The sequence below is a fragment of the Zingiber officinale genome, chromosome 1A (genome assembly GCF_018446385.1).
Source record: "Zingiber officinale cultivar Zhangliang chromosome 1A, Zo_v1.1, whole genome shotgun sequence".
NCBI classification, from domain to species: Eukaryota; Viridiplantae; Streptophyta; class Magnoliopsida; order Zingiberales; family Zingiberaceae; genus Zingiber; species Zingiber officinale.
Genome location: NC_055987.1, coordinates 136863887 through 136882185, shown reverse-complemented (window position 1 = coordinate 136882185; position 18299 = coordinate 136863887).

The following is an 18299-nucleotide window of genomic DNA, read 5'->3' as shown; positions in this document are numbered from 1 at the left end:
TGAATGTTCTACATGTACCTAATAATTGTACACATGCTAGGGGAGGTGTTTACAACTGATAGTAAACTTCGGATCGATCCACAAACCGATCTACTGATACTAGTACGGTAGGAACCTCCGGATCGTTCAACCGACCGATCCATAACTAGGCTGCAATTCTGTACGCTGCTGGATCGGTCTGCCGACCGATCCAGCTGGTCCCTGATCGGTCAGTGAGACCGATCAGTGGCTTACTGATCGGTCTGCTGACCGATCAGTGAGCCGCGATCCAGCTCCTGATCGATCCACGGATCGATCAGGGAACGAACAGAAAGTTTCTGTTCACAGAAACCAGATCCCTGGTCGTTCTATTGACCGATCAGAGGCTTCCCCAGCTCCTGATCGATCCACAGATCGATCAGAATACGAACAGAAAGTTGCTGTTCGCAGAACCCGGGTCCCTGATCGGTCTACCGACCGATCAGAGACTCCCTGATCGGTCTACCGACCGATCAGAGACTCCCTGATCGGTCTGCTGACCGATCAGAGGTTTCTGATTTCGAGCTGAAACTCTGATTTCAGCAGATTTCGTGCCAAAATCTGTGAAACAGCTCTATAAATGCTAATAACTATTCTATCATGCATTGGGCAACATTCAAGACATAATATAATGCATGTTCACTAGTTCATACCATTAACCATACTAGAATGCGAAGCATAAGGGAAAAGAGAACAAGACTTTAATAACTAGACTTGTTTCAAGTTCTAATGCGTAGTAAAATAAAACTAGATCCCTAGGATCTTTATTCCAGTTCCTGCCACACACATCCTCAACTGCACTGACCTCCAGCCTCCACTGCTAGTCCATTTTCCTTTTACCTGTATCTGCAGTATAAGGAAAATAGTATCTGTAAGCTAAAAAGCTTAGTAAGAAACCATCTACCTCACTAAATCATGCATACGATGCAAATATGCTTTTAAATCATGCTGTTTGAAAAACATACTGAATATGCAAGCATGGCATGGCATGGTATCATACAAAGCATGGCATAACATAAGCTGAACATAAAATAAAACTGATCATAACATGTCTAGAACTGTATATGAAGCTATCATATTTAACAACTGAAATAAGCTGAGCTGGTACAAAAGTGAGCTAAGCTGAGCTAATACTGAATTCCATTATGTTTTAAAACTGATTTGGAAAACTATTATGTATAATAGATAAAAATACTAAACATGCTGCTGTAGGGCCCTGGCAACTGTACTTGCTGTGCGCGCATCCCTAACTAGACCCGGGATTGCAAGTTCCGAATCTAGTAGGGTTTACTAGGTTAGCTGAACCTAGGGACGACTATGGGAGTCCAACCCAGTGGATATCTAATCCAGTACAGTGCCGCTGCTGAAAGTAAAATACTGAAATACTAATTAGCTGAATCTAGGTTATCTGAACCTAGAACTAAGTTGTCTGAACCTAGAGGTGACTGTGGGAGCCCACCCATTGGACATCTAGTCCCATAAAGCTGAAATAAAACTGATATGCTGGTTTAAATGCTTCTATGCATCTAACTATGCTGTTAAAACTGTCTAATGTTGCGCTAAACATTTTATCGAACACCAAGTGTGCTCCAACTCTCCTCCCTAATAGGGGGACTACCTCTAGGCACCCGATGACGTCTAGAACCTCTATCTGAAGAGGGAAAACGCGCCCGACCCATCCAAAGATACTCAACTAACCCCTAAATCTGCGAAGAGAATTAAATACACTCTAGATATCGATAAAAATCTACATATAACTAAATTATAAGCATGCAATCAAATGAGAGCTACTTATACTGCTGGTGAGGGGTTTCTTACCTTGTGTGCTAGATTTCTTACAAATCTAATCGCTAGAAATTCCGGTGGAGACGACTTCCCAACGATTCGCTCGCGTCCACGTGCTCTACTCGCGGAGGGGAACGTCCTTGTGCTGAAATCGTCGCCGGGAAGTGTCCTTGGGGCCCTAGGGAAAAAAAACCCTAGGTCTTCCCTTGTTGTGGCACCGAGAGAAGGAGGAAGAGGAGGGAGGTGTTCGGCGTGAGGGTTTGGAGAAAGAAAGCGGCGTGAGGTTTTGTGAGGAGAGGGCTGCCGAACCAAATTAAACCAAACCCAACTTAAGTTCTTAATTTATATTAAGTGGATTATTGAACCCAAACTCTAATATAAACATAATTGGTTCCTCTTTCTTTCAGCACGGCTCTGCTGGGTTCACCGGTTACTAAGGCTAACTAAAGGTTTAGCGGACCCGAGAGGTCCCGGGTTCGATTCCCGCTTAAACCATTTTGCTTATCTAATTACTTTTGTTACTTCCGCTACTCGGAAAATTCCGGAAAAATATCTAAAAATTCCAGAAAAATCATAGAATAATTCTAATACAAGTTTGAGAATTTTCGGGCGTTATAGAGTTAATGTTGAATCTCCCGTGCGCTAACTTCTTCCCCTCTCCCGAAACCCTTCTCTGCTCCTCTCGCGCAGCGGCTGTTCTCGGGCAAAGACGCAGCTGGAAGCCGAGCTAGGGCATGACTCCAGCGGCCGACGAGGGTGATCTTCGAGGGGTTCTTCACGGGGTGGGGGTCTTCTCGTCGAGGAGAGGCTGTGGGCGCAAGGAGGGGTTGAAGACCTGAGCTATCCGAACCCTAATAGCTCCTTCTTCTCCGGTTGTAAGTCCAAGAACGATGTAAGTTGCTCACTCACCTACGGTAAGAGTAGTTTGGTGTGTTTCTTCTCGTTTTATTTTTTTTCTGAAGCATGAAGAAGGGAGCAAAGAGTTGAGGTTGTGTCGTGTACCTCATAGAAAGGAATAGGATTTGTATGTTAGGTTACGGTTGTTTGCTTCGGACCTTGTTTCTTGTTATTCTCCTTGTTTTCGAATCCTGCCGTGGACCGAAATAGTAGAAATCATATGCTCCTTTTTGCTGTCGTGGCACATTGCAAAGAATTTGTGCTGAGAATTCATCTTTTGATTTCAATAGAATTTGTAGCTTAAGAATTTGCTGCCGTGAATTGAGGTTTCGGATCTGTTTTTTCTTCCTTGCATGAATGCTGTAACATGCTTAAAGATCCTGTTTGCTACTGAGAATTGAGGTTTTAGATCTTGTTTACTTCTTTATCTAGTATGCTATAAAAAACGTTGTCTGAAGCTCACTGCCGTGTATCTCAAAGGAAGGAAATAGGGCTTGTTCGGTTGTTTAACTTGTAAATGTTTGCTTCGGTTTTGTGAATTGAAATTCGAAATTTGGATTTTCAGAACAGGGGGATTAGCTGTGGGTAGGAACTAACTCTTTAGTTGCTGCCATGGAAACTTACCAATTGGTACCACCTGAACCAAGTCTCTGATAGCTTAAAATTGATAAGAACAATTTTATTAGATTTTGTTTTTGTTTAGAGCCTTAGTTACTGCTGTGAACTTATATTAACCCTTACGGATTCTGTTGGTTATTCCAGTAAGCACGAAGTTTCATTTTTCCCTTAGCTGCAGTTTTGTGTCCTTTCTTTTGTGACTGCCGTGAGCAGGATAGTCCTTGTTCATGTTCCGGATTTTGATATAAATGCATATATGTGTCCATTTGCTTCTAATAGCTCTTTATTCTTTTATGCTAGCATGTTATTTAGATTAGCTTACTGTTCTTTGCTATTAGAAAAGCATGAGTAGCTTTACATGTTTAGCATCTCAGTATGTTTGTTTCTTTTACTAGTAGATGAGCATGAGTAGTTTTCCTTTTGAGTATTCAGTTTTAGTTTTCAGTATATTCACATGCATATCGAGATTTTGTGAGTTAGATAGCGCTTACTAAGCATTCGCTTATAGTTTGCATTTCCTCTTACTGCAGATAAAGGAAAGGAAAAGATATAGCAAAGGAAGACGACAAGTTGACACGGATGGTGTGTGATGGCAGGACTATGGAAGTCTTGGGACTTAGTTTAAGAATTTGTTAGATTAATTCTGTATATAGGTTGATAAGAAAGTGTTGGAGTAAGAAGCTGTATTTTATTTTGTTTCCGCTATTCATTACTTGCATGATTTGATTTCAGTAAACTGCGTGGTGATGTTATTTCTTTTGTGTGTTTGATATATGTTCCAGCCATCTGTGGCTGATGTATATTATGTTTGTATCTCAGTTTAAGGTCACTGGTACAGGTGAGACTCTGCCGAAATTTTTCGGTAGGGACTCCTCGTGGTTTCGATCATACCGGTTAAGTAGAGTTAGTAGTTAAGTAACGGTCATCCTTAGAGAGTAGTATAGTATAGTAAGAAGGGTGGTCGTTACAAACTTAACCTCAAAATTAATTAAAACCTTAAAATTAAAAATTTAATCAAAACAAACTAACTTAATTAAAATTTTTAAACTTAATTAAAATTTTTAAACTTAATTATAAATATTATTAAAACTTAATCAAAATTATCTTAAAACTTAATCAAAATTCTTTTAAAACTTAAAATGTTTTACAACCTAATAAATAATAAGATTCAAACTTAAATCTTAACATAACTTAATAAACTTAATTATCTATAAAAGAAAAAAACTTAAACTTAAACTTAAATTTAAACTTAATTCAAAACCTAATCCACACTTAACTCAATTCCTAAACTTAACTATTAAACTAATAAACTTAAAATAAGACTAAATAAAAATAAAAACTATTAACTTAAAAAATTATTACTATTAACGTAAATTAAAATAAAATTATTAAATCTAAAATTGTTAACTTAACCTCAAAATTAATTAAAACCTTAAAATTAAAATTTTAATCAAAACAAACTAACGTAAATTAAAATAAAATTATTAAATCTAAAATTGTTAACTTAACCTGAAAATTAATTAAAACCTTAAAATTAAAATTTTAATCAAAACAAACTAACTTAATTAAAATTTTTAAACTTAATTATAATTATTTTAAAACTTAATCAAAATTATCTTAAAACTTAATCAAAATTATTTTAAAACTTAAAATGTTTTACAACCTAATAAATAATAAGATTCAAACTTAAATCTTAACATAACTTAATTATCTATAAAAGAAAAACTTAACTTAAACTTAAACTTAATCCAAAACTTAATCCACACTTAACTCAATTCCTAAACTTAACTATTAAACTAATAAACTTACAATAAGACTAAATAAAATAAAAACTATTAACTTAAAAAATTATTACTATTAATGTAAATTAAAATAAAATTATTAAATCTAAAATTGTTAACTTAACCTCAAAATTAATTAAAACCTTAAAATTAAAAATTTAATCAAAACAAACTAACTTAATTAAAATTTTTAAACTTAATTATAATTATTTTAAAATTTAATCAAAATTATCTTAAAACTTAATCAAAATTATTTTAAATCTTAAAATGTTTTACAATCTAATAAATAATAAGATTCAAACTTAAATCTTAACATAACTTAATAAACTTAATTATCTATAAAAGAAAAAACTTAACTTAAACTTAAACTTAAACTTAATTCAAAACTTAATCCACACTTAACTCAATTCCTAAACTTAACTAATAAACTTGACTAAATCTTAAATTTTAAACTAAAACTTGATAACTAAACTCAAATTTTTGAAACTCTATTAACCAAAACTTTGGTTTAACTCCTACGTTATGCGTAGGAATCCAAAGCTCTAGACAAATGGATTTTGGACAACGGTTACTCCAGACATATGACTGGGGATCAACACAAATTCACCAATATTGAGTTCAAAAACCTAGGATTAGTTGCCTTTGGGAACAACGACATGCTAAAGGTCATTGGTACAGGTGAAATTCAATTACAATCAAATATATCGATTAAAAAAGTATTGTTTGTTGAACATTTTCATTATAATAAGTTACACTTGTTGGATCGGAAGAGTGTGATAGAGTTGGGGGGGGGGGGGGGGGGGAATATGCAACGAAAATTAAAGTACTCATTTCGGTTACTTGGTTTGAAGCCTAGGTCGACTCCTACTCCAATGCCCACGATCCTTGACCGCACCAATAGGTAATCTACTAAAACCCTTCTTTCTGAAAACCTCGAAAAGAAGTAGTGCGTAAAATATGCAAGATAGTAACACCATACTATCTTGTAAGATTTTAAGTACAATGCAAGATTAAATAAATATACTAATAATAATAAAAGATGAAGCTTGGTCGGCACTTCTGGATGGAGCAGCTTGCAAGTTGTAGAGCAGTAGTACGATCAACAGAATCTTGCACAGTGATTAATTTCGAACCAAACAGCGTTGCTCAGCCCTGGACCTCGAGCTCTCTTTTATAAGAACCGTCGACGTTCCGTCGGCCGATCCCTGGGTTCGGTCGACCGAACCTACTCCCTTCCATCTTTACTAAGATCTGATGCTGATTCGATCTTCGACATTAATTGATCATTAAGGGTTTGGTCGACCGAATCTTCTTTTTGGTCGACTGAACAGGATCCTTCCCTATTCGTCGAGATTTGTCGAGATTCGCACTTACTGTGCTTTAATGTGATGATCGTTCGATCGATCGATCCATGTGATCGATCAACATGCTTTCCTTCTACTTCTGATCGATTTGAAGTGTGTTGAGTCATCAGGGTTCGGTCGATCGATCATATGGTTCGGTCGACCGATCAAGCTTTGATCGAACTCTATTTTAGTCTGAACTTGTACCTACTTTGAGTTGGCCTTGTTCGGTCGATCAATCCTCTGGTTCGGTCGACCGATCAGACCAAACCTGAAAAACAGTTTTAGATAGAGTATTCTTGCAACACAAAGGTTAGCACAGTCATATATAATGCATGAGTAATGATCCGGCGGTAAGAACAGGGGACCCCCGTTCTGGGGAGTCAACGCCACGTGGAAGTCAAAGGGCTAGGTGGCCGACCGGAGATGGGTGGGTCGAATGCCCGACCGGTCGACTGGTGTCTAAATGATGGCAAAAGGTGTCCCGGCTGGAGTTGGGGTTCCGACGCTCGCTGAACAGGGTCATAGGGCCGAGCGGATGGCACGCTCGGTCGAAGACATAAGGTAGCATACTGCGAACAGTCCCCACATAGCACATTATCGAGGATCTCCCAAGCATACTAGTGCATATGGAGGGCCGGAAGTGATGTGAGTGCCGGCCGGCCGGACGGGAGGTGAGTGCCGGCCGGCCGGACGCCTCGGCATGGAGTAGGGAGAGAAGGACAAGGAACATCTTCTGACAGCTGTCATGCTCTAAGACTAGGTCGTACTCCAAACCTTATGACAGGGGGTTCCGCTGTCCCATCGAAGACGTGCTTGGACTGTAGCAGTATGAGGTCAGGTAAGCTCACTGACAGGCCTTTACTGGGGTATGGGCTGAGGACACGTGTACACCTCGGTATGTGTGCACCCGCTTCTCCACAGCCCTATATAAAGGCCCTCATCCTTCGCCGGTGGTACGCATTCTACGATTCTTGGAGCCACTTTCTTGTTGAGCTTTGCCTGACTTGAGCGTCGGAGGGTCGTCGTCGGGAACCCCTTCCCAGCCCGACTTCCTTGCAGGTTCGCCGGAGGACCGTACGACCGGTCGGAGATCCACGTCAGCGACTCGGAGAGCGCCATGTGCCCAGCGTCCGTTGATTCAGCTTTCGGACAGGATCAATTTGGCGCCGTCTGTGGGAACGCTCCTCCATCCGATCAGAAGCAATGGACGAAGCTGGACGACAGCACTTGGTGATGCTCTCCATGGAGGAACTCGACACTCTGATCGAGACAAGAGCCGCCAAGCTTATGGAACAGAGACAAAAGTCACAAGCTAAGCGGGCAGAGCAGCAAGTAACATCAGCATCAGGAGGCCGAGCGGAAGCACCTCAGGCCATCGTTGCATTCCATCGGGCCCTATTCCGCACTCCTGAAGCTGCAACAACTAATCGAGATCGAGGATCTTCTTCGGATGAAATTCCAAGACGAGACGACAAAAAAGGGAAAGCTCCCCGAGCAGACGCATCGCCCGAGCTGATCAACCGCCAATTTTCAGAGGCTATTCTACGAGACCCTCTGCCCAAGCACTATGTGCCTTCGACGATCGGTGAATACAATGGAACCACCGACCCGGATGATCATTTGGATAAGTTTGATAACACGACAACCCTGCATCAATACACAGATGGGGTGAAGTGTCGGGTTTTCCTCACCACCCTCTCTGGATCGGCTCAACGGTGGTTTCGGAGACTGCCGGACGGATCTATCTCAAGTTTCAAAGACTTCCGAACGGCCTTCCTCCACCACTTCGCAAGCAGTCGGCGCTACCAAAAGACTAGTGTCAGCCTGTTTGTCATCAAACAGGAAGCCCGTGAATCGCTCCGAGCCTATATCCAGCGATTCAACAGAGTGGCCATGGATATTCCAACGGCCACCTCGGAGACCATGATGAATGCCTTCACACAAGGCCTCGTGGATGGGGATTTCTTCCGATCACTCATTCGGAAGCCGCCCCGAGACTACGACCACATGCTACACCGGGCCAACGAATACATCAATGTGGAGGAAGCCCAAGCTGCCCGGAAAAAAGAAACTCCAACCGAGCGGGCTCCTCCTGCCGAGCGAAAGCCGCACGCTGCTCATCAGCCACCCAGAGGACCGAGGGCCGAAGCAATCTGCTCCCCCCATGCTAGGTCCCACGTGCAAGAGGTAGCTGCCGCGCGGCCCAAGCCAAAGAAGAAATGGACCCCAATGTTCTGCTCCTTCCACCGGACGGACACGCACAACACAAGGGATTGTCGAAGTCTTCCCTTGATCGCTCATCCCGTTCCCCGGAGTGGCGGTCGTCGATCGCCATCATCCGACAGGCGACAGAGAACTCATGAAGCCGATCGGACGCAAGCTGACAGGCGACAACAACAGACTCCCGAGCGGCATTGCTCTCCGAGGCGGGAGAATCTCCGGATGTCTAGAGAACGGCCCCGACCGTCCGCTCGGGAAGAAGAAAATAGATGTAATACTTCCCGAGGCGAGATCAACATCATAGCTGGTTGTCCGATCGGAGGAGATTCCAATCGAGCAAGGAAGGCGAGCGTCTGGCAGCTCCAGATCCATGCGGTCGGCTGCAGCCAGGAACGGGCGAGCGGACCGGAAATTAGTTTCGGGCCTAGGGACTTGGGAGGAGTTGAAGTTCCCCACAACGACGCTCTTCTCATCAAAGCGGTAATAGCCAATTACACTATTCACCGCGTTTTTATTGACACAGGAAGCTCGGTCAATATCATATTCAAGAAGGCATTCGATCAACTGCAAATTGATCGAGCCGAGTTGCTGCCCATGACAACCCCCCTTTACGGGTTTACGGGTAATGAAGTTCAGCCGGTCGGACAGATCCGGCTGGCCATATCGCTGGGAGAGGAGCCGCTCAGAAGGACGCGTACCGCAAACTTCGTCGTGGTGGACTCTCCGTCGGCATACAACGTCATATTGGGGCGACCAGCTCTCAGTGAATTCCGAGCGGCCGTTTCCACCTTCCACCAGAAGATCAAGTTCCCCGTCGAGGACAAAGTGGGAGAAGTACGAGGGGATCAACTGGCAGCTCGGCGATGTTATGTCGAGATGGTCCGAGCAGAAGCCAATGCCGCTCGGAAGACGCCCCGGATCGAGGTGAACGCTATCACTGAAAAGCCACCCTCTTTAATTTATGAAGAAAAAGAGGAAGTACAAATTCACCCGACCCGATCGGAGGCCACAACATTCATCGCGTCCGATCTGGAGGCGAGCCAGAAGGCGGAAGTGATCCAATGCCTCCAGAGAAACCATGATGTCTTCGTTTGGGCGACGCATGAGCTCCCCGAAATTTCACCAAGTATAGCGCAGCACGAGCTACATGTCCGATTGGACGCTCGACTGGTAAAGCAGAGAAAAAGGGATTTCAGTGCCGAACAGAATGTCATCATCCGGGCGGAAGTTGAGAAGCTTTTGGAGGCCGGCCATATACGCGAGGTTCAGTTTCCGAGCTGGCTGGCGAACGTAGTATTAGTCTCCAAGCCGGGCAACAAGTGGAGAGTGTGCATAGATTTTCGGGATCTCAACAAAGCTTGCCCGAAAGACTTTTATCCTCTGCCTCGGATCGATCAACTGGTGGACTCCACAGTTGGCTACGAGCTGATATGTATGCTCGACGCTTACCAAGGCTATCATCAAGTGCCGCTCGCCCGAGAAGACCAAGAAAGAGTCAGCTTCGTTACAGCCGACGACACCTATTGCTATAATGTGATGCCGTTCGGACTAAAGAACACGGGAGCCACTTATCAGCGATTGATGAACAAAGTGTTCAAAGAGCAGATCGGGCGAAATATGGAAGTATACGTGGACGATATTCTCATCAAGTCCGTCCGAGCGGCCGATCTCTTTGAAGACATGGAAGAGACTTTCCGAACGCTGCGGAAATATGACGTTAAGTTAAACCCACAGAAGTGCCTGTTCGGAGCAAAAGGAGGGCGTTTCTTGGGTTACATAGTGACCGAGCGGGGCATCGAAGCAAATCCCAGTAAAGTGAAAGCCTTACAAGATATGCCGCCTCCAAGAAATCTGAGGGAAGTGCAGCGCTTGACCGGTCGGATAACTGCTCTGTCCAGATTCATCTCCAAGGCTGCCGATTGGAGCCTGCCTTTTTTCAAAATCTTGCACAAAGCCACCAAGTTTCACTGGGACGAAGAATGTGATTGGGCTTTCAAAGATCTGAAGACATTTGAATTCTCTTCCGGTACTAGCCAAGCCAACTATGGGTGAGCCACTTTGTATCTACTTATCTTCAACCGAGCAAGCCGTCAGCTCGGCATTAGTAAGGGCGAGCGGAGAAGAGCCTGTATATTTTCTGAGCCATATTTTAAAAGATGCTGAATCTCGCTACACTGGGCTCGAGAAACTGGCTTTCGCTTTGGTCCTCGCCGCTCGGCGCCTCCGTCCTTATTTCTTGGCTCATACTATCATCGTCCGGACGAATAGCCCATTGGGAAGAGTGCTGTTGAATCCCGAAGCGTCTGGACGGCTCATTAAATGGATGATGGAGTTGACCAAATTCGACATCCAATACCAGCCCCGGTCGGCGATAAAGGCGTAGTCCTTGGCGGATTTTGTCACCGAAGTACAAAGGACAGAACCCGAAGCCATGTGGAAGATATTTGTGGAAGATATTTGTGGACGGATCGGCCACTCGGCTCGGGAGCGGTATTGGTGTATTGTTGCTTTCTCCCCAAGAAAAAAAGATGCATCTATCCGTCCAGCTTGATTATAGAGCTACGAATAATGAAGCAGAGTATGAAGCCCTTATAGCTGGCTTACAGGCTGCCCGGCATGTAGGGGCCGGACGGGTGACGCTACATTCAGACTCCCAATTGGCCGCTCAACAACTCTCAGGCTCCTTTGAAATCAACAATGCTTGGCTCAAGCTTTACGCTCAAGCCTTCGAGAAACTCAAGGCCGACTTCAGAGAGGTTATTATCCAGAAGATACCTCGAGCGGAGAACCAAGTGGCCGATGAGTTAGCCAAACTCGCAAGCTCAATAACACCGGCCGCCATCTAGCAGCCAATTGAACAAGTTTCGCTGGTGGCTCACGTCGACCGGATGGAGGGCCTCTCGTTTCCGAGGGACTGGCGGACACCCATCATGGAGTTTCTCTGCTCGGGTGCTACATCGTCCGATCGGGATGAGGCCCAGCTACTAAGGAGGAGAGTCGGTCAGTTCATGCTCATTGGAGATCAATTATACAAGAAGGCCTTCTCCCGCCCACTGTTGAAATGCGTGAGCTCGGAAGACGCGGTGTACATCCTCCAAGAAGTGCATCAAGGATCCTGCGGAGGGCATCCGGGCGGACGATCGCTAGCTAAGAAAATCCTGCTGGCCGGATACTTCTGGCCAACTTTACAAGCAGACGCCGCTCGGACCGTCGCGATGTGCCTTTCTTGTCAAAGGTATCATAATTTCTCTAACCGACCGGCGGAAGAAATGAAGGCAGCTACTGTGTCTTGTCCGTTCGACCAATGGGGAATGGATATTGTGGGTCCGTTTCCTATGGCGAGCGGACAGCGGAAATTTTTATTGGTGGAGGTTGATTATTTTTCCAAGTGGGTGAAGGCCGAGCCGCTAGCCAAGATCACCGAGCAGATGGTCAAGAAATTTATCTGGCAACATATCATCTGCCGATTCGGCATCCCCCGTCGACTTGTTTTAGACAACGGTCGGCAATTCACAGGAAAGTTGCTCGAAGATTGGTGCAGAAGCTATGGCATCGAGCAACACTTCACGTCTGTGGCGTATCCTCAAAGCAATGGTCAAGCCGAAGTAGCCAATCGGGAAATTCTTCGTATTCTGCGCGCTCGGCTCGACCACTTGGGAGGAAGCTGGGTGGATGAAGTGCCTGGCGTCTTATGGGCCATCCGCACGACCCCAAAGGAAGGAACGGGTGTCACGCCTTTCCATCTGGTGTACGGCGGTGAAGCGGTGATTCCTGTCGAAGTCGGCGTCGAGTCCGTCCGGATCCAGAATTATGATGATGGCAACGCCGAGCGGAGGAACATGGAGCTAGATTTGGTTGACGAGGAGCGAGCCAAGGCGTCCATCCGGCTGATGGCGTACCGGCAACGGATGAAGCAAAATTACAACCGACGCGTCATCCCCAGATCGTTCCAGGTCGGCGACCTTGTCTGGAAGAAAGTGAAGCCGGTCGGCGACGTCGGCAAGCTAGAAGATCCTTGGGCGGGCCCCTTCAAAATCATCAAAAAGCTCCGCTCGGGCGCTTATTATTTGGAAGACGAAGACGTGCGGCAGCTGTATCGACCGTGGAGCGTGAATCATCTCCAACCTTATCGAGCTGGGTGAAAGGTCCACTGATGTAACTCGTTTTTGTGTATATTTTGGTCGTCTATGTACTTGTAATGCAGGCAGCAAAAATGATAAAAAGGATGACAAATAGCTTCGCCGAACGGCGGTGTTCAAATTAGCCTTAAAGGCCGTCGAGCTCTGACGTTAAATATCGAGAGACGAGCCGACGTCTATAAATCATCCGAGCGGAACACCGTCGAGCTCCGACGTTAAATATCGAGAGACGAGCCGGCGTCTATAAATCATCCGAGCGGAAGACCGTCGAGCTCCGACGTTAAATATCGAGAGACGAGCCGGCGTCTATAAATCATCCGAGCGGAAGACCGTCGAGCTCCGACGTTAAATATCGAGAGACGAGCCGGCGTCTATAAATCATCCGAGCGGAAGACCGTCGAGCTCCGACGTTAAATATCGAGAGATGAGCCGGCATCTATAAATCATCCGAGCGGAAGACCGTCGAGCTCCGATGTTAAATATCGAGAGACGAGCCGGCGTCTATAAATCATCCGAGCGGAAGATCGTCGAGCTCCGACGTTAAATATCGAGAGACGAGCCGGCGTCTATAAATCATCCGAGCGGAAGACCGTCGAGCTCCGACGTTAAATATCGAGAGACAAGCCGACGTCTATAAATCATCCGAGCGGAAGACCGTCGAGCTCCGACGTTAAATATCAAGAGACGAGCCGACGTCTATAAATCATCCGAGCGGAAGATCGTCGAGCTCCGACGTTAAATATCGAGAGACGAGCCGGCGTCTATAAACCCTCCGAGCGGATGAGGCCAATAAAAAGGATGCAATTGTCCAAGAAACTCGCCTCAATATCGTTCGATCGTCTCTACGTCCTGCTCGACCCAGTACCCAAAGGTACTTCATCGGTGTCTAGCGAGCGATCTCTGCTATCAAAGCAGAATGTTACGTATTCGAAATATTACATATTTAGCCGAGCGGAAGGGCAACGCCAAATTAATAGGCGAGCGGACAACACACATTAATGTCCCTTTCGAATACCAGAGGTGTGATAATAGGCGAGCGGACAACACACATTAACTTGCAAAAGGACAAAGTACGCGAAAGGAAAACATTGTATTAAAATTAAAACTTTAGGTCGAGCGGCCTAAGTACAAAAAAAGATCATTTTTTGGCCTAGCGACCTAACTACATATAAAGACGTCTACTCAATGTAATCATAAAGGTCCTTGGGGATGTTGTCCAGGAGCACCACTTGATCGCCGGCCGGAATAGTAGTGGACTCCGGAAGAAGACCCTTAGACTTCAGATACGTGGTGGTGGCGGTCATAGCCAAGTCGAAGGCTGTGTACATCCGCTCACAGATTTTCTCCGAGAATTCAGGCGAGCAGATGTAGCTCTGTCTTAGGGCAATGACCCGACTCGGCTCGGCCTCTTGATATTCTTTGAGGGCCGCCTGGGAGGCAGTAAGGGAATCCTTCAGATTTTGAAGCTTGTCCGCGTCGGCCGAGCGGCCCGCCTTCTCTCTATCAAGCTGCTCCATCAGCTCCTTTACCTTCAGCTCCAGGCCCCGAGCCTCCACGTTCTTCTTCTCCAAGTCAGAAATGGCCATGTTTTTTCGAGTGGTGGCCAAGGTTATTTTTGTGTCGAGCGACTTGACTTGTCGCTCGGACTCGGCCAAGGCATGGGCCTGATCGACCGTCTTTTTCTGCTCGGCCGCCAACAAATCTTGAGCTTTCTTCAGCTCCTTTTGCAGATCAGAATAGGAGGGGCCTTTAGAGCCGGACGGACTGACGGCCGCCTTCAGTTGCCTTAGTTCTTCATCTACCAAGGCCAGGCGGTTGGAGACAGCAATCTCCTCCACCCATCTTTGACAAAAGAAATAAGAAGTTGTTATTGGCCGATCGGAAGGAATGCATACAAAACTCGGAGGAAATAAACTTACCCCCGTGGCCTGCTGCATATGGCTATTGGCCAAGTTTCGGAGGGGGATGAGCGCGACGCGTGCCTGAGCGTCGGCCCACATCTCAGCTAGTGGGCCCTTCAAAGTGATGGTATGCACGGGCGCTGTCGGTTGGTCGGCCTCTGGCAGCAGTTCTTCAGTTGGAAGATGAAGAGTGACTCGTATTGTGCGGCCATGACCTGGGGTCGTCCGACCGGCATCCGGAAGAGGATCAGAGGCCGGCGCCGAAAACTGAGAGTGGATGGTTGAACGCCTGACTAGTTGAGGGGGCGGAAGGGTGCTGACCGGAATAGCCTCAATAGGGGGCCTCCGGCTCGTCCCATTCCGAAGGAGTCCGATCGGACGAAATGGCTTCGATCTCCGGAGCCTTTCCGCGAGCACTTGCAGTGGCTCGGGCGGAGGGTTGAACAGCAGATGTGGCTGAGTGGACGGAAGTCTCCACTCGGCGCCTTTTCGGGTGAGGCTGCTCTTCTTCTGGAGCTGAGTCGTCACCCCGAGCGGAGGGCTCTTGGCTGAGGGTTGCCCCAGCCGCTGGCTCTGGGAGAGAAGCCTGAGCGACCAACTCCCCAGCATGTGTCCCGCTCTCTTCTTCGTGCGAGCCGACCGGCTGGATGCCGAGCGCCTCCATCTCCTTTGCTGCCGCGGCTTCGAGCGTCACCGCCTTTATCTTCAGAATGCCGACCATTACCGACTCCATGACGATGTCCGCTGCAAAGGAAAGGAGAAAAATTAGTTAGCAATCAAAAGAAAACGCCCAAGTAAAATTCTTACCGAAGCCAGTCGGAAGAGGAGTCCGTATGGGACTCTGACCGAAGATGTACATCACTCCTTCGTGAAGAAGCTTATTGATGTCGAGCCGTAGACCGGCTAGCATGTTTACAGCATGGAGGTAGTCTGGTCGAGTCTTGAATTTCTTCAGCTCAGGAGTGGGGGGTAGGTCGACCTGCCACTTGGTCCGGAAATTGGCCTGATCGGGCATACGAATATAGAAAAATACTCCTTCCAATGTTTATTGGAAGAAGACAGTTTGTTAAAGAAGACTAGGCCGGGCCGAGCTTGGAACATGAAGGTGCCCGGCTCGGATTGCTTGGGGTAATAGAAATAAAAAAAGACGTCCGGTCGGAGGGGGATGTTGTGGATTTTGAACAAAACAAGAACCCCGCAGAGAAGGCGAAAAGTGTTGGGTACTAGACTGCCGAGCGGAACACCAAAAAAGTTACAAACATCTATAATGAAAGGATGTACAGGGAAATGCAGACCAGCAGTAAACTGGTCGCGGAAGACACAAAAAGCTCCGCGCGGCGGCCTGTGTGGCCGAGCGGAGGGACCGGCCAAAAGAAGTTCAAAATCATCGGGGATTTCAAAATTGTCTGTCAGAACATCAAAGTCACGCTGGTCGAATCGGGACTGCATGGTAGTGTACCATGGGCCGAGGGACTGGTCTTCAGGATGAGAAGAACTAGCCATGATCCGAGCGGGAGAAATAAAAAAGGCAGAAAGGTAGAAGAAAGACGGCAGCAAGCGAAAAGAGTACCCTGGAAGCGAAAACTGGGGAAAGAAATGCAAAGAAAGCACCGGAAATGAGAAAGAAAAGAGGAGAATCTTACGGGAAAAAGGAAGATCGAGGGAAGAACACCTGGGTTCGACGGAAGCAGGAGAATACGATCGCCGGAGCTCTAGAACGCGAGGAATAGCCGGGAGCACGCGAAAGAAGGAGTAAGGTGACGGAGGAGAAAACGAAGATTTTATAGGGTGGAGGCCGGGCGGCCTCCACCGTTGGATCCAGGTCACAGGAATCAAAGCGCGCATCACGCCGTTCATTTCGAACCACTTCGATCCCATCAAAGCACCACGCCGCCGCCTCCGTACGATGACGATAGTGCGCCACATGGCATTCAGCCATTCGAAGCATTTAATGAGCGCATGCTCAGCCTTAATGTCGAAGATTGGTGCAGATTACGAGGAGGTTCAAGGAATGTGGCTGTTGACTAACCTTAAGCCCATCCCTGTGGTAGGCCGAGCGGAGGATAATGGCACGAAGGCGCCGCCCGGCTAGACTCGCAGTCCAGTCAGTCGGACTAATCGCCTCCTTCGACTAGACTTGAAGGGGAGGCAAGTGATCCGGCGGTAAGAACAGGGGACCCCCATTCTGGGGAGTCAACGCCACATGGAAGTCAAATGGCTAGGTGGCCGACCGGAGATGGGTGGGTCGAATGCCCGGCCGACCGACTGGTGTCTAAATGATGGCAAAAGGTGCCCTGGCTGGAGTCGGGGTTCCGACGCTTGCTGAACAGGATCATAGGGCCGAGCGGATGGCACGCTCGGTCGAAGACATAAGGTAGCATACTGCGAACAGTCCCCACATAACACATTATCGAGGATCTCCCAAGCATACTAGTGCATATGGAGGGTCGGACGTGATGTGAGTGCCGGCCGGCCGGACGGGAGGTGAGTGCCGGCCGGCCGGACGCCCCGGCATGGAGTAGGGAGAGAAGGACAAGGAACATCTTCTGACAGCTGTCATGCTCTAAGACTAGGCCGTACTCCAAACCTTATGACAGGGGGTTCCGCTGTCCCATCGAAGACGTGCTTGGACTGTAGCAGTATGGGGTCAGGTAAGCTCATTGACAGGCCTTTACTGGGGTATGGGCTGAGGACATGTATACACCTCGGTATGTGTGCACCCGCTTCTCCACAGCCCTATATAAAGGCCCTCATCCTTCACCGGAGGTACGCATTCTACGATTCTTGGAGTCACTTTCTTGTTGAACTTTGCCTGACTTGAGCGTCGGAGGGTCGTCGCCGGGAACCCCTTCCCGGCCCGACTTCCTTGCAGGTTCGCCGGAGGACCGTATGATCGGTCGGAGATCCACGTCAGCGACTCAGAGAGCGCCACGTGCCCAGCGTCCGTTGATTCAGCTTTCGGACAGGATCAAGTAATATTAGACAGTAGATCTGTCTTGATCTCAACTTAGAAACTTTCCCGGTTTCTTCAGTTGAATTAGCAACCTTAGGTTGTTCCCTTCAGGAAATGACCTCACTGTTGCTCCTCCAGTTATTGACCTCAACCTATCTGCTAAACATTGATCATCCAGATCTGTTTAGACTTTTCACTTAGCCTTGATCCGCTCGCCAAGAATTTCTCTCTATCTTCGGTCCTCCAGACCTCTCGATCTCATTGCCAAGTGTCAGGTCCTCTCGACCCACTTGGTCTTTCCACATGTTCCATGATTTGTTAAGACTTTTCCTACCTAGCCTCCAACTAGGTCTTTCCCAATTGAGTAAACAACTTGCACACTTAGTTAACTTATTAGATCACAATAAGACTTAACTTGAACCTTTGACAATATCAAAACTTAGGTTTGATTCTGGTGCAACCTGCATAATAATCTCCTTCTTTTTGATGTTTGACAACCAAGGTTCAAAGTTAAGTTAAAAAATACAAAAATAAATAAGCATTTTCATTTTTCCCATCGAGTTGAACAACTCCCCCTGAATTCACTAACTCTCCCCCTGAATTCACTAACTCTTCCCCTTTGACACACATCTAAAATATGG